The following is a 24237-nucleotide window of genomic DNA, read 5'->3' as shown; positions in this document are numbered from 1 at the left end:
AGGTTGTGGAGGAGGCTGGGGAAGGGCAGAGGCTGGCTGAGCAGTCAGATGAGGACCCAGGCCCATCCCCTATCCATCCTAGGGCATGCAGGGAGGAGAGGATAAGGGAGGGACGTGGTCTCCTTGGGAGCAGAGCGCCTTGATCCTCTTCATGGGCTGCAGGTGTGAGAACTGAATAAGAGTTTGGACCTGCGTACTGGCAAATGCTGGAAACAAAGCGTGTTTTATTTTGGTCTGAAGTTATCTTGGTTGGCGTCCTTCCAACAGACTGTGCCTTGTTATCTCCTTGAATTTGGTAAATACTTTTCCTGTTCCGTTGTGGAAATTTTATCATTGTAGTTTGTTTGGTTTGTTATTTCACCTCTATCTGCTCATTAAGTCGTGACTGTATTGCTTTCTTTTGAAGACTATTTTTGAGTATGTTTTATCTCTGAGTATTATTGAACAGTGGGGCCAAGTTGGAGGCATTAAAGGACATTTATTTATGTTTTGGATTTTGTTTACATTTGTGTTACACTCTGGGTCATCTCAGTCACACCAGGAAAAGGTAAAATCTGCTGTATTCCACACAGTCAGAATATAACAGGAGAGACTACTGCTGTCTCATATTGGTGCTTCAGACCAAGTTCAATCAGCATTTTAATGTGACTGCAATCCAATTGCAACCCTCCAAAATAGCTCATTTCAGAGTTGAAATTAATTTAGACATTATCCCAAATATTTTTCAGAAGCTCCTTCTGCTAATTTTGCTGGCAGGTATTTATTTTCCTGAAATTCTTGGATGTGGAAAACGTATAATAGATTCAGTAAACACTTCATATCTTTGACATTCAGCAACCTTCCACTTAACTTCTAATATGCTTCTTTTCAAATGGTCATTATTTCACTACGAGGAGAATATTCTCTTGCAATCTATTTCACTTTGCATTGGAGCTGAAATTATGATGGGTTGTCTACTAATTCTCACTATGAGCCAGAGTGGCATAAAAAGGCTCCTGGAAAAGACAGAATCTGATAGTTGTCATTTGTGCAAAGTTCATCCTTGTCTCCTGGGAATCCTTTCTTTATTTTTTTTTAAGTCTGCAGAACAATTTCAAACAAAACAATGGACATTTACTATTATGGATGCTGCTCCAGAAATATAAGCAATCTTTTAAAATGATTTGTAGAGGGAACTCAGGGACCATTTTAGAAGATGCGCAGAAATTAATTTCTAGAGCAGATTAAGTATGGATCTATTATTTGTCCAGCCTGTGAAGGGAAAAGACATTCCGGTTACATTAATTAGGTTACAGTATGTAGGCCAACCTGTGGTATGCATATCTCAAATAACTGAAGCAGAAGGCATTCATTGAACTCTTTGTGTGTTTGTTTATGTGTGTGAACACTGAATGTGGCAGACTTCAGTAAGTAAAATGCAGGACAAAAATCAATATCCTTAATTTGATAATATGTCCAGCATTTTCTAGAGCATTAAAAATTCATGAATAAACCAAGTCAAAGTCCTTAACCATGCACAAGTTTGAAAGCCTTTTATATGCCATTATTAATAATAAATCTTCCATAAATTTCACTATAATAATAAATTTTGAACCCCAGCAAGACTTAGGAAGCTTCATCTGTTTTGTAATATGCATTATAGCAGAATTATATTATACTTTGGTTTTATGACTCGCAATCCACAACATTTCACCAATAGTGGATTATAACAACTATTTTTAAAATTGTATTGGATTTCTATTGTACAGTGACTCTGGGCAATTTACAATAATAATAAAAGTTTAAAAGGGCAAAAAACAATAAAATCTATATTATAAAATAAAAATAAAAATTAAAAATCATTTATTTATTGAAATTTCCACCTATCACCTTCATTTCTCTTTGTCTTGAATAACTCTGAAATAAAACTAGACAAGAATCTTAAGGGTTTATTAATTCTCAAAAGCCTAACTATCACATTTGTGTAATATATTTCTTTGGAGGGCAAGAATGGGGAGGAGGTAAGCATGTCATATAAACTCTTCAACTTTTTCAAATAATCCACTTAACTAGTACAGAAGAGTCAGTTAGTTCCAAATGAAATGTTCTTATTTAAGATTAGACTAACTTGCCAAACAATTAACTCCTTATTGCCTATTTTAGTCATATTACTTACCAGGGAATGAAGGAATGAAGTTACATTTCAATCTGGGACAACATTGTAGACGTCTCTTAAGGAACTCACAATTCTTTATCTTATGTTATTTTTACCTACTGCCCTCCCCACATAACCAGCCTGGTAAATTGGAAAAGAAGCAAAAAGAGATGACAATGTGTAAGCTTCCCACTTCTTTTGTGCAATGATAGGAAGAGGAAAAGGAAAGGACAGCCTCCCAACTTCATCTGTGAAGGCTGAAAGAATGGTAAGAAATTTAGCCGCCATCTTTAAGATGTTATTCAAACAGTCCACAAAGGTGCATTGGCTAACTAGAAGGGATTGCTGGTAATTTGTACTTTGCAAATACAATTTGGGAATATCATGGACCAAGTAAGATGATATCATATATCATATCTGGTTCATACTTTTTCTCATATCTTTCAATAAACTTAATTACACAGTTTACAGACACAAGCCAAAGATGCCATAATAGTTATCTCCCTACCATTTCTCTCAGACTATCCAAGTTGGATCTGAAAATTAAAATAGTAGCTACAGTGCCAGAATTCATTGAGCATGTGGGAAACCACCAACAAATATCTGGTTGCTGGGTTGGGGATAGAAGGAAAACCTGTTTTTTAGAACATGCTAAGAGTTTTCTGGGACATGAAGGCCATATATTTTATTAAGTCATAAGTTGAAATAACAAATCTCAAGATGCATATGTTGCTGAGTGACTTAACCCCCTCAATTCCCGTAGAGTCTGTAGGGATGGAAAAGTAAACTGGTTCCTTAAATTGTGTCACTATTGATAGAGCTTTGCTTTTTTTTAATTCAACAACAACAACCCTCCTTCCAACTGCTTTTTCTTCAATGGAGGAATGACATATTTTCCTCTGAAGCTCTACTCCAGCATTTGTGCTTTAATCTGAAAAGCAAAGACAAAGTGAATTCAGGCTGCTATCCCGCTTTTTGAGTAGTTAATATGCTAAAAATATTTTTAATGTACAATCTGTACTGCTAAAACTATCTATTTGGAAAGAGGTGATCTTGCAGGTTGTAATTAAAATTGGAACTTTACAAATATTTCTCACTTAAATAAATTATTTGAAACAATTTGCTGTACCAAGAATGTTTTTTTTAAGTACATGTGTTTGATTCTTTGTCAACTTTTTTTACTCAAAAATTGGTTGGAAAGTCTAGAAATCATTGTAAAATATAGTGATTTTTTCCCTGGGAAAATGAAAGAAGGTATCTAATTTGGAATAAGTCCAGACTTCTCTAGTGGCAGCACTTTAGCCAAACCAATCTTCATGACCACTTGAGGGCAGCCAGGAGATTAAAATAAAAATCCAATGGTCAATAGGTTAGTGAGTTGCCTAAATAGATAGGTCAGCAATTATTTTGAAGAAATGATGCAGAAGCTCTGAAATTAACTAGCATTCCCAGGCAAAATGCATGCTCTATAATTGAAAGGACTTTGCTTTTACGCTTCTGTAGCCTGATAGCCTTGTCTCCTTAATTTTTTAAATATCTATATATAACTACTTTTTTTTGTCTCCTTCATTTTTGGATGAATGAAATAGAATAGTTTAATTAATTAGTCTTATGACCATATCACTAAAATAAAATACAACACATGATATGATCCTGGAATAAAATAGATAAAAGAAAATAGAGTGATAAAATACATATGTGATCATATAAAGAGACAGCAATCAGACAAAGGCATCATCCATATAAGGCATCACAATTTGTTCAATGTATTTGGTTCATAACTAAATTGCCTTAATTATCAATTTAGCAGTTCTGTCAAAAATTGTGTGGAAGATGTGACTGTGCTGTTTAAGTATTTGGGTCAGAAAGAGTAAGTGTTGTGCCAGCCATTTAGCCAGGTTATACGTAGCGGTGTCTCATAGCCTCACAATAGGTCTGAGGAGGGGTCTCCTATTTTGTGTATCTTGGGGAGTCTGTAGAACTCTGGGATAACGTCTGTTCCTCTCATTTTCCACCATTCCTTTTCTGTTACATTGTTGTTTTGTTTGAGTTGGCTGAGGTAAGCTTTCAGGAGTGTGACCGTTGTTGTCATCTCAATTCTGCTTACAATATAGACATTAGAGACCAGGAGGAAATAAGACAACCTATGATCCAGATCCCAGTGGATCTGGGTAGGTATGCTAAGTATCTAATCCTAAGGGGGTATATAATTGGCAGTTAAAGAAAACGAGCAAAAGTTTTGAGAGCTCAGGCACCACATATGCAAGCCCTCTCATGATATGGCAAGTGGTAGAAGCTCCCCTATTTTGCCATGGAATCCAACAACTCACTTTTGGATGAACTAAACTACATATACAGGTGGTCCTTAACTTATGACCATAATTGATAGTAAACAGAAAACAGAATTTATGTTGCTAAACAAGATGGTTGTTTTATCCAATTTTACAACCTTTTTGCCATGATTTGCCAAAAAATACAAAAAAATTCCTCCATGCCACTAAATGGTCAATAGCTTGATAAGCCAACAAGTCAATAAGTATTTTGTAGCATTTGTGTAGAAGTTCCTGATGACATCCCACCGTGGAACATCTCTATCTTAGACATCAAAATCCCCTTCTTGAATATGGACTCTCAGAACAATTAAGCACATCAGTATCTGATGAATAAATGTAGGTGACCCTAACTAGCAATTAAGAGATGTGACCTCTTTACTATCATATAGTGTTTGCTTGTTTGATAATCAACAGTCTTTTGGGGAAAAATATAAAAAATGGATGGAGAGCTCCAGTCTTGCAAGCAAGATTTTGACAGGTGTGGTTGACGCTACCTTTTCTATATGGTTGGCAATGTGCACATTTTAACCTCTAATTAATTATCTTTCAGGATTCCATGGAGGAGCTATAGAGACAGCAGCACAGCATGACCACATTATTAAGGACAAGTTGTGAAGAGAAGGATTTCTTCCAAGCTCCAGGATTGGGGAATGGAAGAGCTCTCTGTGGAGGAATAATTTTTACATTGATAATAAAGTGGTAGCAATTTGCCCCTGATGACCTCCTTTGTGTAAACTTCCTAATAGTTCACACAGCTGCTAATCCGTTTGTGGTCGCAAAGTACTCATCACAAAGAGCTGTTTATGTGAAGTAGTGCTCCCAGCTGAGCAGCTGTCTACACAGCCAATATTATTTCCATGATCACCTAGTAGTTTTTCAAGGCACCACAATTCTTTCTCTCATGGTTTAGTTTATACCCCACTTTTCACTCAAAGTTAAAATGATCAAAAATATATATTGTAAAATGTAAAGCAAACAAATACAACTATCAAATTAACAAAAGCCTGGTGAACCACAAGTACTGGGTATTTTAAGAATCAGATGAGTGGTTACCTAATACATCTCCCAAGGGGTTTTATTCCCTTCTTCTAATGCACAAGAATATTTAGTAGATAAGAGGGTCTCTTGACAATGGAGCCCAGGAGGAACTAAGACAACCTATGATTCGGATCCCGGTGGGCTATTCTTTTCAATAGCTCTGCTAAGTATCAAATCCTAAAGGGGAATATAATTGGCAGTTAAAGATTGTCAAGAGATTGGACAACCATTTGTCCAGAATAGTATACGTTCTCCTGCTGAAGCAGGGGGTTCCCTTCCAACTCTGTTATTCTGTTACATTTTCTGTTAGCCTTGGAAGGGCATGTCCTTCGCATATTCATATTTAGAGAGTTTTGCAAATAGTTGGTGATAAGTTCATAGGGGGCGTGCATAAGTGCACCAAGGTGCCTACCGTCCCTGTCCTATTATTATTATTATTATTATTATTATTATTATTATTATTATTATTATTATTATTATTATTATTATTATTATTTTCTTATATGTATCCATGTATTCATAACTATGTTTTTACTTATACCTATTATCTTGTAATCAATTGACAAACCAAATAAATAATAAATAAATAATAAGGATAACTATTTCAGTTGGTTGAGTGAGATGAATAAAAAATTGAAACCACTGCTGTATTAGGGATAAGTTTTGGCACAGACTGTCAGAAATCCAAGGAGGAGGGTTGGAGCTGTTGTTGTTTCCTAGCATGTGGCCTAACCTTGGAGTAGCTGGTTCAAGCTTCATAAAGGCAGAAGTGTTTTCTTTCTTTTGAAGAGGCAGTTGGGCATGCCATAAAAATATGCCTTGGTTCCCATGAACCAGCTAGCTGCTTCAGACGAGATGGAGAATGTTAATAAAGATACAACTGCCAATGAACATTTCTAGGGGGACTGGTGGCAAAGAACCGTTTTGTTTTTGCCTCAGCAATAAAATGCTTGGGCCAAGCCTCCCCCTAGAAATCCTCTGGGATTCTTCTGGGAACCCTTTTATGGCCTGTGCATTTGAGGTAGACATCATCTGTTAAAAGAAGGAGAATGCTGGAGACTTATAAAGAGGAGTGAGGTAAGGTGGCTTTCTCCATTCCTGAAAAATGCTCTCCTCCCATCAGAAAACAGGGCACCATTTCACCCCAATGAGGCGATCTCCCATATGAGAAGTGGTGAGCCTCACAATCTCAGGGGCCCCATTTATAGAGATGCACCCTCACCCTAAGGTCTCTAGAGCTGCTTCCGCTCTGATTTCTCGCCAGGCCACTTAAAGGATTTTCATCCGATTACATGCTCCCACAACCGGAGTACATTTAGGTTTGAAAAACAACTGCCCAAACGGGCAATGGAGAAACAATGAACTTCCTAGTCAGAAGAGGCCTGTATTTTGGTTTAAATGAGCCTGAAATCATAGATAAGGCTTGTATGACATGACAACAGCACCAGCTGCAACAATATTAGTATGCTTCTCATAACCAGCCCTCTTTCCCTATTTTCAATGAAACAAGCGGAGTAATTTTGGGCACAGACATGGTGATGTCTCTTGATACAGAGCGATGCTCTTTCACACCCTCCCTGCAATGTCCCCATTCATTGTATTCTCCAGTAGCGAACAGAACTTGGATTGAACAAGGGACCCATCTGCAGACAGACAAGAAAGAGAGTCTCTCTTCATATTACTGTCTAATGTAATAAAAAGGAGTCTTTCAGATTCCTCCATGGAGGAACAAAAGAAGGAAGGAATGGGAAGCCAGAGGAAAGGAATGGGAGGGGGGAAATTTGCAAACTTAGATTCAGTGGAGGTTCCCGAGGGGAAAATACCATAAAAAGCCTTGAAATGGGTGATAACTTATTAGCACTGAAATCGTGTAAACCTTTTCCCACTGTGCCGGTCCCAATACAGCAAGATTGTCAATTGATTGAAAAATTTGTAGATGACTGATTTTAAGCTCTTCAGTACTTTTGAAAAAAGATACATTACTAAAGTGTCTAGGGCCTTTTTCAAACCCAGAAATAAGTGAGGGAAATCTCAAACTAATACTACTTTTGGCTTCATAGGAAATAATATCTTTAATTTATATTGTATTATGAGTATTCTGAGTACTCCAAATTTGTTGTTTTATTAATAATATTTTAATGAATAGCAAAGCAATAATATTATTTCCATGTTGCACATGTGGAAAATGAGATTTCTAAAATTATGATGTGAATTTAATATGTTTGGGGCAGACATGCAATGCCAGTTGTTGTCTCTTTTACACATGATCTGAGTATATGATTTCTCGGAAATGGAATTCTGTTCCATGTATACTAGGAGTGCCATAATTCTGAATATAATTTCTTACTGGATTCTTTATAATTATGCCTAAAAATTGTTATCTTTTATAACATTGTGCGTATGCATTTGACACTCAGGATCAGGGGTGTCAAACTCACGTTGTCACAGCAGCATCACGTGACGTATTGGGACTTTCCCCCTCTTCACTAAACCGGGCGTGGGCATGGCCAGTTTGTAACATATCTGGCCCACAGGCCGGGAGTTTGACAGCCCTGCCTTAGACTGTATGTTTGTATGCACTTGATATCCATCCTGAAGAAGAGTTTGGTCTTAACTAAAAGGCTACACATTACATGACATAATAAATTACTAAGGAAAGATGCAAGAAGAGGAGTCCTTCCATCCTCCTGCCCACTCCACTGGCAATTTTGGATAGATTGAGATTACTAGCAGCAGTGGAGACAATGCAAGGGATTGTCATACCGCTAACAAAAAGCCTGTTTGGTGTAATGGTTAAGACACTGGGCTCGAAACTGTGAAACCATGCATTCTAATTCTGTCTTAGGCACAAAGCCAACTGAGTGACTCTGAGCAGTCAATCTCTGTTATAGCCCTAGGAAGAAGGCAATGGCAAACCACTTCTGAAAGCATACCTCTAAAACTGCAAGGACTACCAAACAGCCGCTGGGAGTCGACAATCACTTAAAGGCACCTAAATCAATCAATTGACCAATCAATCAATCAATCAAAATCAATCATCTGTCTCAGGGGATGCAAGCCTCTCTGTGTGCAAAAGAATGAAAGAGCAGCAGCTATGAAAGACTACCTGTGCTCATGCTGTTCTGAGCTAGAATTATAAAACAAGGCAAGGCCCATCATTCTTTGCTCAGAATAGACATAGAAGTAGAAAAACGTTATAGAAAGGAATCTGTGATGCTAATCTTTTTTTTTTTTTCTTAAATGGTACTGAGTTGATAATTATATTCATGGTTTGTAGTTGCTACCTAGCCACTTGCCAAAGAAGTTACTGCCTTACTGATGAGTTGCAGAATACCTTGTGAACTTTACTGAGCCCGTTGTTAAAAATCCCTGGCCATTTTCATAAAAGTTTGACATCTTCAGCCTGGCTACCGTCCAAATTGGATAATATTTTACCCACCAGAACTGTCTAGGCTGGATATCTTTTGCTTTGCTTCTTAACTTATTAAGAACATTTGGTATAGATAGCAAGAACTGTTGAACAGAATGAGCAGGACAATGGAAATGTAGTTTTGATATAAAAGAACCGCTGATTAATGTAAGCTGCTTCCTGGAGAAGTGAGGTCACTTCCCATTTGCTGCACAAGACCCTGCTGATTATCCAGGGGGAATCTTCACTACCTTTAGCAGGTGCCACAGGTGCCTTTTCTGGGGAAAGATCAGTTTGCTGATCCAAGAGGACCTGGAGCAATTTTAATTGAGCAATTTCTCCATATTTCTGGATTGGAAGTCAGATCATACCCTAAATATATCTGGCAATCAAATGATATTTGTTGTCTTTATAAACTTGGAGTGCAAGTCTTTGCTTACTTTTAATTGTTCGCAAGTTCCTCTAGGAACCCTTCCTGATTGAAAAACGGAGTGAAAAAGCTTAAAATAAATTGGTTCAGACACATTCATTTTCTGGCAACTGACACAAAGGCTTAAAAGACTAGCCAGATTAAGTATGTATTACTTAGGTGACAGCATACATTACCTTCCTCTGTGTAGCCTCTCCTAAATGAGTTGAACTCATTCATATCATCTCAACCAGCTCCAGGGCTGACCTGAATTCTGATCCTCCTTTGTACCCAACCACAATCCACACATTTTCTCATTCTTGTAATTTGATCTGAAGTGTCCATCTTTCTCTTGCTCATTATATGAAGCCGTGCATAATAATCCATGCCCAATGGACTCATCAATGAGAGGGTTAAGGTTAAAGTGAGACTATGTATTTTGTTTGCCTTTTTCATTTTTCCCCTCATCCTCTCTGTCTCTACTACCACATTAATCTTTGTTCCTGTGTCATTGGTCTTCATTACTGGGGCAAAAAAGAAAGAAAGAAAATCAATATAAGTAAAATGACACTTTAGCAAAGGACAAGGGACAGAGGTTCACAGAAAATGAGGCTATTTTTTACTAGAAACTACTGTCAGGTTAATCAGTTGTCAAGTGTAGGGTCGGTTTACATGTTTTTTTGCATGGCATTTGGGGAAGGGGGGGTGGTTACAGAGGTCAAAATTCTTTCTTTCCTCTTAAGTATTCTAGACCCATGGAACATTTTTATGGAATGTATGGAATCTACAGTCTAGATGCAAAACCGTGCAAATAATCAAGTCTCTGATTTAATCTGGTACAATTTAGCAAACTGAAGAATGTAAAATCCAAGTTTCAAAACCATATCCTCTTAGCAAGGTTGAGTCCCACTGGAGAAATGATGGCGCTAGCTGTGAAATAGAAGAGAGCTGAGGCAACACCTTCATTTTTACAATTTGTGTTCACCTACAAGAGCTGCAAGGATATGGCTGGTAATGAGATGATGTGCAATGAATAATGAGATTCTTTAAAAAATCATTATGGTTTTCAGGGATTTAACACATTTTTTTTTAATCTCTTATTTCTAGTTCATAGGGGAAAAACCCCACCGATAAAACTATGCCATTTGTCTGATTGAATTTTGATAACATGATCTGTGGGAGCAAAAAAGCCACAATATAGATTCTATGGCTGTCTCTTATGTTACCCATCTCTAAATTAAAATACCATTGGGCCATGGCCCTACCATTTGTGAAACAAGGCCTTGGAATTGCCTTGTGACCTACCTTCTCAACAATATTACAGAAATCCGCTAGATCTAATATTGGGGTAGGATGAACCAGGTGTTTGAATCTCTCTTGGCTTTAGGATGCAAGTGGTACTGCAGGCCATGGTGTCAATGTGCACAGGCACTGTGCTTCTTAAAAGTGTCCAAAAGAGTCCATCCCCTTTCTGTGGGAACTTTGACCTACATACAAACATTCAGGCTGAGAGCCAATCTGCAGAGAAATCTAAAGAAATCTCGGCTGCAGGTCTGAATTATTGTCAACCAGGTGGAGTGGGTCTCATGGGAAGACAGGTACTTCTTTTCTGTATGATACAGTTTTCTAATTCACAATTTGTTTATGTATTGTCTGGTCTCTTGAGGAATTATATAACTGTCCTCTCTCCTCTGTGTTTGCATGCTATAGTAGACATTGGAGTTGGGAGATAAATTCAATGAATCACAAATATCTTTTTCTAAACTGGCTGACACAACTGACCCCTTTCTAAATTGTTTCTTTTCCTTTTCTGTCTCTTTTATTCTCCTTCCACAAGAGAGCTTCTCTCCTAACCACAATGCCATTGGATTATTAAAATGTTTAAAGTCTTTTATGATTGATTCTTTTCAGATGATAATTTGCAAGTTTAAAAGGAAGTTTACTCATGATGACAGAAAGCTTAAAAAATGATGGTGGTCAAGCAGAAGTAAGTGAGAGAGCAAAGGGAGTTGAAGAATATAAAAAAAAAACCACCCAACTTTGTGCCTATTGCTTATTTTCAACACAGATAGCCTGCTACTGTTTATGCCAAGTTCGTTTCTCCCTGGCTAAACACAATATAGTAGAGCCCATTACGATCTCATTGCCATCTGGGTACAAGATGCAAACAAACAATATGAATATTTCACAATTTCACAATTATTCAATAGATTGATTGGCACATCTTGCAAACTGCTCTGGGCGTTTGTAAAAGCTAGACAAAACTCTGCAAAAGTTAAATAAGCCTGCAGTGCTACCTGCACATACCATGTTGAACACAATGAAACTTATTCCAGGGCAGGAACATGATTATGTTCTGAATAAATAATTAGATATCTATAAGTATACAGTATAAGTATTATTCAATTATTCTGTTAGTATGTCACTTGGCTTGTTTAAAAGTGAAGAGCTTTCCCTGCCTATAATTTGCAATGTTAATTTTTGGACCAAGGAATCAATATAGAGAAATGTATCAGAGTATTTCTAAACATTTCCTATCACTTGTCCTAAAATATCCTGAATGACGCCCTAACCCATTGCTTCATTGCTTCCCTAAATAAATAAGCAACCTTGCTTGGCTTTTCCCCACTAAAGTTGTCATTTAGGTTCCATTATAACAGCATCATTTTGCCATGTTGTCTTGCTGTTAACCGGATATAGACTCCATAGGGAATGCCAATGTAGAAGACTATGAGTACACGGGCAGCAATTCTTCTTCTTGTCTCGGTTCACCTATAGCAACCCTTGGCAACAGCTCCCAAGGTTTCTTCCTATTTTTCTTTTCCAGCAAGACAAATAACCTGATAGGGATGAGGGAGTTCTCAGCAGGAGGTGGCATGCTGAACATCCAGTCCTAAACTCTACCAACCTGACAATTGGCCCTGATAGTTAATAAAAAGTAATTCTAGCCCATTTGAAAAGCTTGAATCTCTGGAAAGCACTCACAGGATTTCAGCCTTGGGCCATATGCAAGGTAAAAAAAAAATCAATAATGATGCTGCTATAACTGTCAAAATGCAGTTAGCATCTAAGTGGAAACTGAACAACTCATCAATCAAAAACTGGATTAAGAAACTACAGAATATTCTGATTTTCATCCAGGCAAATGTTCAGCACTGTTAAATCTCACTGATGGAATGAAGAGTTAAAACATGTTTAAAAACCCTCCTATTAAAATCAACAGGTAATGAGACAAAATTAAAATTGAATGTACACTTTATTAACATTAATATGCATTAATACATTGGTTAGATTTAATGGTTAAGCTGTGGGGCTAAAAATGTGCATTGCATTCTTCCCTTAGGCATGAATGGGCCTTTGTTTTCTCTCAGCCCATTCTGCCTTACAGAGTGGAGAAAATAAGAGATGAGTGTAATACAGGAAGGGCTCAATTTACAACAGTTTGTTAGTGACCATTCAAAGTTACATCACTTAAAAAAGTGACTTATGCCCGTTTTTCACACTTACAACTGTTGTGGCATCCCCATGGTCACATGACCAAAATTCAGACAATTAGCTACTGACTCGTATTTATGATGATTGTGGTGTCCAGTAATCATATGATCACCTTTTGCAACCTTCCAACAAGCCAAATCATGCTTAACAACCATGTCACTAACTTAACAACTGTGACAAGAAAAATCGCAAAAATGGAGCAAAACTCACTTAACTGTCTTGCTTAGCCACAGAAATTTTGGGCTCAGTTATGTCATAAGTGGAGGACTACCTGTATACATGCCACTTTGAGTTGTACACAATAAAGACAGGGACATACATCTAACAACAGTAATAACAAAATGCGTAGGTAGCAAGAAAAAAGAAAGAAAGACAATCAACTTTCTGTGCATTTTTGGTAGAGACAAAAGAAGCATACCTTCTGCTTATCAGAAACCTGAAGGTTTTTTGAAAAAAACATTGAATGTGGGAGAACGTAAAAATTACAGACTCTCTCCCCAAATGAAACTGAAATATAAATGCCAAAGGACAGCATAATAATGTATTCATATATATTGCAGTATCATCTGGGCCACATACCAACATTATGAACCAGCAGTGAATTCTCGGGAAAATATGCTGTTTTCAAAGGCTATAGACAGAAATAAAAGCCAAGCTGATTCAAAATTAAACTGGAAACCAATCAAATTGGAGTTTTAGTTTTACTGTAATGCTGTAGTGCATGATAAAGGGTAAAACTGCAATTAAGCACAAACTTCCAAATGAAAAAACTTTGAAATAAACCAGTACATGTCCTTCAACTATAATAATTATAACCTATTATTTGCACTATAGTGGGCAGTAAAGGCAATTCAGCTCATACATATCTACCATTATAAAAATTGTGCTATCTTTGTTGGCAGCCTGAATAGGCCACCAAGGCTAAACTGTCTTCTCATTTATCTAGGGATGCATTCATTTGAGGCAATAACACAGCTGGTTTCTGTAATGTAATCATGTTATGTATCTTTTTCCTTTCAGCCTCTGCAATTGGATTGCACATGTTGTAGATTGCTGGGTGCCATTTCCAAAATATAGACTACAGTATAGTCATTGTGTTAACAGTGAACTTCATTAAATGATTTTTTTCTCTCGATTGTGATCGTCAATAAGGTGGTAATAGACACATAGGCATATAAAGCTACTTTCTCTGGAGTTAGACTACTCTTGTCAGCTTAGACGGCAACACTATTGCAGAGTGTTGGGCAGAAATTAATTTCCCTCGCTACTGATCTCCTTTTAACTGAAAGAAAGCCAAGGGTTGAAGTGGGGTTTGTATTCTGCCACTGAACAATGGCTCTTCATCATGGGATAACTGGCTGACAAATCACACTCAACGAGTGGTCCTCAATGGAACTACATCCACATGGAAAGAAGGAAGCAGTGTGGTACCCCAAGGTTCCATTTTAGGCCCAGTACTCTTCAATATCTTTATAAATGATTTAGATAAAGAAATAGAAGGGGAACTCATCAAATCTGCAGGTAACACCAAACTAGCAGGAATAGCTAACACTCCAGAAAATAGGCTGGTGAAACCTGACTCAATAGCAGTTGAAGTCCTGGCAGACAATCACTTAAATAGAAGCCAACAGTGTGGGGCGGCAGCCAAAAGAGCAAATGCAATCCTAGGTTGCATTAACAGAGGGATAGAATCAAGATCACATGAAGTATTAGTACTGCTTTATAAAGCCTTAGTAAGCCCACATTTAGAATACTACACCCAGTTTTGGTCACCATATTATCAAAAAAAATGGTAGGGACTCGAAAGAGTACAGAAAAGAACAACAAAGATGATTAGTGGGCTGGAGGCTAAAACGTATGAAGAACAGTTGCAGAACTTGGGTTGTCTAGTGAAAAGAAGGATTAGGGGGTAACATGATAGAAATGTTCCCAATATTTGAGGGGCTGCCACAAAGAAGAGAGAATCAGCCTATTCTTCAAAGCACCAGAAGGCAAGGCAAGAAACAATGGATGGAAACTAATCAAGGAGAGAAGCAACCTAGAATTAAGGATAAATTTCCTAATAGTGAGAACAATTAACCAGTGGAACAGCTTGCCTTCACAAGTTGTGGGTGCTCCATCACTGGAGGCTTTTAAGAAGACACTAGACAGCCACTTGTCTGGAATGGTAGAGGGTCTCCTGCTAGAGCAAGGGTTTGGTCTAGAAGACCTCCAAGGTCCCTTCCAACTCTATTGTTCTGTTCTGTCTGTTCAGTTTGATTTATTCTTAGATAATAATCAAATAATTGCTTCAAAGTTCAGGCAATACAACTGCACTTTTGAGTCCTGTTTTATATGATTCTTTGAATATATTGTGATAGATTGTTTTTGACAGCTAAGGTAGCATTTTTCTGAACTTACTAATTTAGTAAATTTTGTTGCTTAAAGGCTCAATCCTCAGAGTTTCATTGGCCAAGTTGCTCTGAGACCAAGCTGTTCAGTGTTTGAATAATAGATGGAGATGTTAACTAAATTTAAGGAGACAGTTATGGTACTATTTGAAAACCCTGAAATACAGATATGATTCTTTTTTAAAAACATTCTCTTTCAAACATAGTGATTTGAGTTGAGATAATATGCCAAGCTCTGGTTAAGGTAAAGCAATCCAAAATAAACCATGATTATAAACTTTGGTTAAACTGTTTCATTTTAATACAATCTGACCCAGAATGTGGACAGTTGTGATATAATTCAGAGCTGTGAAAATCCTGTCATAGCCTTTACAACAAATGCTCCAGGCCCTTGTGCATATAAATTGCAAACGTCATAGGAATATAGATTAGAGATAATCAAATGCTTTGCATGGTAGTCTCTTTCTCTGCCTATTTCATATTCCCCTGTGGCAGATCATATGCAGCCACCTGGAATGCAACCAAATACAATAGCCCATCTTGCTATGAAAAGTCTATTTTTACTTTGTGTATGATTGCTGGTGAATTACGTTTGGCTCAAGAGGTTACAAGTTTATAACACTATGTTACACAAACTTATCCACGATCTTCAAAGTAGTCCAAGTTGAGTCCAACTGCACATTGTATAAAAATAGCCCCTTTACATACATGTTATTGATATCCATGTTTTCAACCACAGAAATAGTTGCTGGAGTTTCAGCTGGCAGACTACTTTACTAAGAAATGGGTGCTCACAGTTCTGCCTTGTCCTGGCCTCTGCAGCCCTTGTAGGAATTCATTGCAGCAGACTGGAGGGCCAAGGGAGAGAAAGTGGAAGAGATTAGCAGCTGGGGTTCTTTTATAAAGTAGTGATGTATGGCTGCCAGCAACAGTTAAACTCTTCCCATGCATGGAGAGAAGGGGGAACGAGAATCAATCAACATGATGTGAGGTTTGGGTGCTATTCTGTGGACTGCCTTCCCTCCCCAGGCAGACATCTGTCATCTTTCACTGAGTCCTGTTATCTATGATCCTTCTCTTTTGATTAGAAAAGAACACATAACTATTTATGTACACTAGAAGATGGGGGCAGCATTACCAATGACATTAATGTTACAATTGGCCAGACTGTCCTATCTGAGAACCCCCTCACAGCAATATGTTTTCCCACTACCTTTTTTTTTTTCTTCTCAGATCTTTCTTTATCTCTGACGAATTTCTGCTTTTCTTCCTTCTTCTTCTTTTCATCTCTTTAGAACAGCAGCCCCCAACTTTTGGGCACCAGGGACCGGTTCCATGGAGAAAGATTTTTCTTTGGACTGGAGTGGGGCGTGGTTTCATGTGCTGCCTGCATCCCAAAGATGGGGCTTCGCCTGTTTGTGTGACCTGGTTTCTGGCATGCCCTGGACCAGTGCCAGTCCACGAACTGGGGGTTGAGGACCCCTCTTGTAGAGTGCACACTCAGGTGAGTTTTGCCTGCTCCAGGTCAATTTCACTTTTTTTCCCTCTCTATTTAAGTCATTCCTCACCACCACCACTCCCCATCCTTTGCAGGATTTCCACCCTGAGATCTGTGACTTGATGTAGTGGAAACTCTGGCCACCCTCACCACATTTTTGTGATAGAAGTAGATCATCATAAGATACAGAAGATCTTTCAACAACTATGCAATAAAAAATACAATTGATCTGTTTCCTGGATCTACTCAATATCAGAAGTGAAAAATATGGATAATTGTACCACTATTTAATCTGGAATTTGGTCTAATCAGAATTGCACAGTCTTGACAGAAAAGATAACACAATTTTATTAGAATTGCTAATAGACATCACAACCAGCAACATACAAGGGTCATTTTCATTATAAAACAGCCTCAAACTCACGGTGCTGACAGAACATTGACATTAATCCAGACACTTTAACAACTAATGATTGATTCGACTGATTAGGGGTTAGCAGATTGCTGTTGAATTGAGAGACCACATAGATAGATCTTTTCCTGTGTAATCTATCCTCAATCTTTATGTCTCTCATTGCTGCACTTATTGTTGTGATAAAATCCTCTGTCTTGCTGCCAGTCTTCATCATCTTTTTCCTTTCACCTCCCCCAACATTATGGACTTCTCAAGGTAGCCACATCTTTGCATAATGGGTTCGTGTCTACCTGAATAACAGAAAATAGCTGCAAATATAGTCATTGCTAAATCCACTTTAAATTAATAGGACCAGTTGGTTGCATTTTTAATATCAATATCTCTCTGGATTAGAGCTAAACCATCCAATTTATCCAGTGAAATTATTAGTGTATTATGTATCAAGCAGGATGGAACTCCTGACTATATTCTTTAAGTGCTGGAAGATGTCAGTGCTTGTGGTGTCGGTATCACAGGTACTTGCCATGGATCAGACACACTGACTATTTCCCTTCTGAGGAACTGCATTGTAAATTAAGAATAGCACCACCTCTCTCAGGGTTTACGAGGGGCAGTTTCTATGGGTAGAGTATCAGTTTTACACTATCTTTCTTCAGCACTGAGCATCAATGAAAGATGGCTTTTTAACAATATTTGCACATTATTTCTTATCTGAGAAAGAAGCTGGATTGAAGAGTGGTTTATAAAATCTGCTTATAAAAGTTTCCAGATGGTTGGGTTAAGTATTGTAAATCTGCTTCAATTTCCACCATATTATCTTCGTTCTGCATTGGCTTACTATCTGAACTTTCAATTCTTTCACTGGATTTGCCTTCTTGGTTTCATATTCTGATCCTGATTTCATTTGATCAGTCTGTGAAAACTCCTGGGTTTGATGTTGGACTTATTAAAATGTCATGATGTGATTTTGTCCTTTGGATTTCCGCTTTGGCAAAAGCAATACTGACACTACAGCAATACCATGCCTATTAAGGATTGGTTATAAGTCTCTTGGGTTAACATCAGCAGCCTGTGATCTCACCTGATGTGAATGCAGTTTGTGAAATATTCCCTTGCTAGAGAGAGAACTGCTTCCATTGTCATCACTTGGTTCCTATGCTACCCCTTTTCATGAACAGTCTTCATCAGAATCTGACTTCAAACTCAAAGACTTAAAAACCTTGAGGAGTGGCTAAGACAGCCAGCAGAGAGTTCAAGTTAGACAACCAAGTGCCCAATGGGAAAACAGGCCTCCATTGCATAAAGGCTTAAAAGGAAGAACTTTTATTTCATGTACGTACCAACAGTTCAAACCTGAGTGGGGCTTCAGAAGCTCTTATAACTCTGTTTCCAGCCACATTCCTGGAACAATATTTGTGAAAAAGTGTTTGATTCTGCTCTCTACAGTATTCCATTCTATTCTAAGACCTTATCTTGGATTCTAGGTGCTTGAGCTTGACCCCTGAATTCTTTCCAAAATCCACTCTGATTCTGTCATTATTGGTTGCTTCAGCTTTTGACTGGAGCTTCCTGCTTGACCTGACTGCTTTTGACCTTGCACTCAACTCTCTGGATAGTATTTTAACTCTCTGGCCTCGTGATTTCTGCTTAAAGGCATGATGGTGAGAAAAGAGCCTTCTCACATAAGGCTGCTGGCACTTCTCCTTGGTGCACTGCCTTGCTCAACCCCTTTTCATCATCTACTCTAATGCAACAGTCTAACTTTAATACCCGGTAGCAATATTACTAGCAGTCCTTTTCTTTGAAACCTGGCAGGTGTCAAATGACCAAATCATACTGCCAGTATTTTACATAAATAAGCCTCAAACAAAGACACAAACTTTTTTATGAGCCTGCACAAAGAAGCTACATTTGCCATGAACATTTGAGTATGATGTGTGTGAATATAAACATAACCCTCTCCCTCCTCTTTAAACAGGTTGCAATTTGTGAAGTTGATGACACATAAGCCATCCATGTCACAGCTCCTGTTATCACTGGCAATCAATGTGGCCCTCAACATTTCTCTTGAACTCAGGAGCAATACACAAAGCTGATAGCATCACCCTTTTCCTCTTTCTTTCTACTGTCTTTGCTATTTCCACTGTGAGCAAGGTAAAACCCAATACCACATTTTCCTTTCTTAAAACCAACTAAAGCATGAAATACAAGGAAAAGTCTCTCATTGAAAAGCTACACAAAAAGCAAGCTTATCATGAAGGCCACATGATAAAAGAAGCTTTGTGGCATCTTCTCTTTAAAAGTTTCCATGGAACCACCCACATCTTCATTTCATCACACTATTTATAGGAATTCCTGTGAGCAACTGACTTCTTGTATTAGCATTAGTTATTCATTTAATTATTGTTCTGATGAACAATACGTGGTGAAAAGCAGTTTGTTATGTTTAATAAGAGAACCTATAATGGTACATCTAATCCCTCTACCTTATTGCTGTCTTCCCACCATGTGAACATATGAAGAACCATAGGTTCGGTTCTTCTCAACATACCTATGATCTATCCCACAACTCAATGCAGATGATTTACCAGGTAGAAAAAACAATCAGTAAAATTAAATGTAAATCCAGCCAACTCCACAAGAGATTATAAAAATCAAAGTTTAGAAATAAAAAAATAAATTCCCTCACAATCATGTCAAATTCAGTTTAATAGTTTTTAAAATTATCCTAGCTCATAGGAGGAAACTCAAACTAGACTGCCAATGTCATTGTGACCATACCATCAAGGATGACCTTTTTCAAAGAAATATTTTAAAAAGTTATTTGAAGAGACAGGGAAGATTTCTCTTTATTATTGCACTCTCTTTGGCAACTTTTGGTGACCTGCAACAAGCCTGTCTTGAAGAGACTTTGAAGTAGGCAGAACTACAGTATCTGGTTCTTGGTGAAGCCACTGGTGGCTACTCATTCTTCAGCAACAGTACTAATCTTCTGGAAAGATTATATGACATAATTTCCCCATGAAATGATGAGTCTATTGCCCTGGTATAAATCTTAGGGGTAGACAGACCCAAGAATTTTGCTACTTCAAAAAGTGGATAAGGTAGCATCCCATTCCAATTCTATATATGAAACTGAACTTCAACAGTATGACATGCTTGGCAACCTAGGCTTTGAAAAGCTGTAATTTATACCCTTCCTAGATACATTTTTAAGTACATGTCTGTCATTTTTCTCGTTCATTATGGACTCCAACCACCTTCCTTAACCTATGTAAAATAACAGACATAAATGGATGGGTGCATTTTATATGCATGTCAGGGTTCCGGCAATTACTTCAATTAAATCATGAGCCTCGAACCACACTCCCAAAACTAAAGAGGATTTATTTGAAGGTAACATTCTACCTCCGGCACTAACCTGGGCGTAGCCAACTCTGTGATACGTAATTCACTGTCACCCTTGATCCTGCTTCCCCCCCTACCCCTCTGGATGTATCGTCCAATGAAAAACATCCATAGCCAAGAGTCATCAATCATGTTCTCCAATTAGATTTTTTCGTGGCAGAAGCTTCAGCCATCTAATCAGTCTCTGAAGAAAATATGAATGGAATGTACTTTCGATTTCACACTGTTGCCTGCTCTTTGAAGCTTCCCCCACTTCTTTCTGTTGTCAACTATAAAACATGTATAGAAAATGTTTTATGAGTTGACAATGCATTTAAGATCCTGACCTTCAGTATATGCTACTAAGAAACTACACAATAGCATATAAGCATCATTCTGTATAGAAAACTAGATGAATACAACAATTCCAATTTCCTTCACTAGCACATTGCAAATTCCATTGTTTACAACCAGCCCCTATGATAAAAATATAGACGCATACCAATCCTGCTGGATTGACATAAAGTCTTAATGAATAAATGAATTGTGACACAAAAGAAACATTTTTAAATACGTTTTATCAGGTATTGTACATTGCTATTGTTATTTATTAAACATGGATGCCTGCTGACTCAAAACTACGTTTAAAACATTACAAGGCAGAAAGTTTCCAGCTAAAACTATTCAAATGTACCATTAGTTCCAAATGGACACTAGCCCTTCCCTTTTATTGGCTATGGGGATAGTGTCAATACTTGTTGGTCCAGCCTAGAATAGGTAATTAAAAACAATATTTTTTATCTCAGAAATAAGATGTGTCTTCCTTGAGACAAGGAGATACAGGTAGTTCTCAACCCCTGAAACTAGCATTTCCATTGCTAAGTAAGTTGGTTGTTAAGTGAATTGTGCCTGATTTTACAATCTCTTTTATCACCATCAAGTGAAGCAATTAAGTCAATTAAGCAAATAAGTGAAGCAATTGTTAAGTCAAATCACATGGCCATTAAGCAAATCCAGCCTCCCTGTTGACTTCCCTTTGTCAGAAGCCATCTGGGAAAGTTGCAAATAGTGAACACATGACCCAGGAACACTGCAAGCCATCGTAAACACATGCCACTCAGTGGTGGGATTCAAATAATTTAACAACCGGTTCTCCGCCCTAATGATTTCTTCCAACAACCAGTTCACCAAACTGCTCAGAAAGTTAACACTGAAGTGGTGTGAACTGGCTGAACCCCATCACTGATGCCACTTGCCAAGCTCCTGAATTTTAATTGCTTGCCTGTGTGGAGATGCTGCAATGGTTTTAAGTGTGTTAAAAGTCACATTTTTCAGTGCCATTGTAACTTTCAACCCTTGCTATATAATGGTTGTAAGTCAAGAACTACCCTTATTGTACAGTTCCATCATAAAACTGTTGAGCTAGACTTTCCCAAACATTATTTAAATGCTTTAAATAGAAACTAGATATATTACTGCTTTTTCATAATGCATAAAATGTCTGTGTAGCTTCTAGTAGCTGCTTTGTAATTATTACAGCCTGCGAGTTATTATGTCTCTCACCTTTCCTTTTATATTCTCCTTCTCTTCCTAATCCTTGGTGCAGTAATAGCTGTATGTTTATACAAAAGGACAACGTGAAGCCGTAGCGCTTTGATTTGATAAGGTGCTTTGTGTAATTCTCAGTGCAGCAAGGTAGTCCTCTTCAGTGATGCCCTTTGGGTCACCTTGAGCCCAGCACTTCTTGTAGGTGACTAGAACAGTTTTCTGGGCATGCACTGGGAATGTATAAAAGCCTCTGCCTCTGGCTAGAACTACTGGAGGATGAGAGGCAATGTGAAATAAAACAGACTGTCCACTTAGCTTTTAAAAGCTGGGTGGTACATTGCTTCATAGACTAGTTTTGAAAGGCTACCTTACATGAACCTTTATCAAAATGAAACCCCCTTTTGATTCAGTGCACAGGACTTGCTCTCTCAGTGCTATATCCCATTCACACAGTGAACAGAACTTTGCTCTATGATGGTCTATGTTTATTACAATTATTATAATGTAATAATTATTATATATACAGCTATGCAAAATCACAGCTGCCAGTTCTTTAGCTAGTGTTGGTCTTTATACACAATGAGTTCTTTCCTGAGATGTTCTAGGATGTCAGAATGTATCAGCATAATATATGTGCAGTTTCAACTAGTGCGGCTTTTTTCATTTGACAAATGAAACTTTTTGTCAATGTGCAGATTTCCTAAGTGCCATCCAATATTTTTTTTATTATGGCACCCAGTGTACTGATAATCATTGGGACCACCATTGCCATAATCTGTCAAATTCAAATTTGAGATCTCGATACTTTGTGATCCTTTTCAAGTCTTTCTCTTCTCTTTTAGGGGCTGCCACAGAGAGGAGGGGATCAACCTGTTTTCCAAGACACCTGAAGGCCAGACAAGGAATAAAGGATGGAAACTGAACAAGGAGAGATTCAACCTAGAAATAAGGAGAAACTTTCTGACAGTGAGAACAAGCAACCAATGGAACAGCTTGCCCTCGGAAATTGTGGGTGCGCCATCACTGGAGGCTTTTAAGAAGAGATTGGACTGCCATCTGTCAGAAATGGTGTAGGGTCTCCCGCTTGGGTGAGAGTGGGGTTGGACTAGATGACCTACAAGGTCCCTTCCAACTCTGTTAATCTGTTTATGTATTTCCTGAGTATTGCCATATCAGTTATCCCCATTTTCTTCTTTCAGCTACAGTTAAATTTGGTGTGCTATGAGGCAAGTTGTTATCAGCTTGTATTTGGAAATCCCATAATATTTTTACCATTTTTGACTTCTTTTCAACTTTATGTTCACACCAGCTTTTAATTACTAGCACACAATATCTTTTACAGATGTTCCAATGAATCATTTTGGTGATTGTGTTATTGTTTGTAATCAGTTTGTGTAATCTTCTTCAATAAAAATATGATTTATTATTTTTCTTTGTGTCTTTGCCCAATCTTTCAATCTTTTGACAACTTTTTAAAAATCTGGCCTTGATTGTGTCAATTCAAATACTCTGCTCTTGAGAAATACATAAAAAAGTGACTTCTCATCTTCATCACAACAGGTATAAACAAATTACTAAAAGTTAGTTTATATAGTTATTTTCTTTTTCTTTGCTATATTCTTACTTTTTTTTTTTACACTTTCTGTTCTTTCTTTTAATTTGCATTGGTTTTTACTGTTGTAATTGTATTCTTTTATAAATTTTTTATTTAAAAAAATATCCAACCTTTAGCAAGGTGGCTGAAAATTTGGGAGTTACAATTTCCCCAGATCCCAAGGTGGAAAAGGCTTTCTTACCTATTTCCTTCTAACTCTTTTATCCAATCTTCCAAGTTTTCTCTTGAATATGTTCATTAGTCAAGCCCCAACAAATCAGGCACAATTATTTTTGCACAGAGAATTCAAACAGAAAAAATGTGCCCTCAACAGAACACAAGTTCCTGGGATTCTAGCTTGTTTAATTAGCTTACCCTGTCTGAAATTAAATACAATCATAAACAAACCACAATAAATTCATTTTATATGATGGTATGGCACTTATGTCACAAACACTGAGGCATGTCTGAGTTGAAAGGATTAGCAGCTGGCATCACTCTTGCCAGGGGGATGCCCAGTTGGGGACCCCTCTCATGTACCTGGCAATATTTTTATATGACAGCTATAGGCCTAACCTACTGTCACT

At 37.7% G+C, this 24237-nt stretch overlaps 1 protein-coding gene and 1 long non-coding RNA gene across 4 annotated transcripts in view; one reads left to right on the top strand and one right to left on the bottom strand.

Moving 5' to 3' along the window:
• Window positions 1-24237, bottom strand: part of TNR (tenascin R) — a 481637-nt gene that overhangs the window by 392068 nt on the left and 65332 nt on the right. The gene's annotated exons all lie outside the window — the stretch shown is intronic.
• LOC148131325 (uncharacterized) lies at window positions 16503-23487 on the top strand. The gene is made up of 2 exons (XR_015748357.1): window positions 16503-16712; window positions 22899-23487. It is a non-coding gene; the product is annotated as an uncharacterized LOC148131325 (long non-coding RNA).

Source organism: Notechis scutatus, chromosome 3 (genome assembly GCF_049901735.1).
Source record: "Notechis scutatus isolate UNSWTSFEM ecotype Mainland chromosome 3, rNotScu1.2, whole genome shotgun sequence".
Lineage (NCBI taxonomy): Eukaryota > Metazoa > Chordata > Lepidosauria > Squamata > Elapidae > Notechis > Notechis scutatus.
This window is presented reverse-complemented; position numbering and strand designations above follow the sequence as displayed.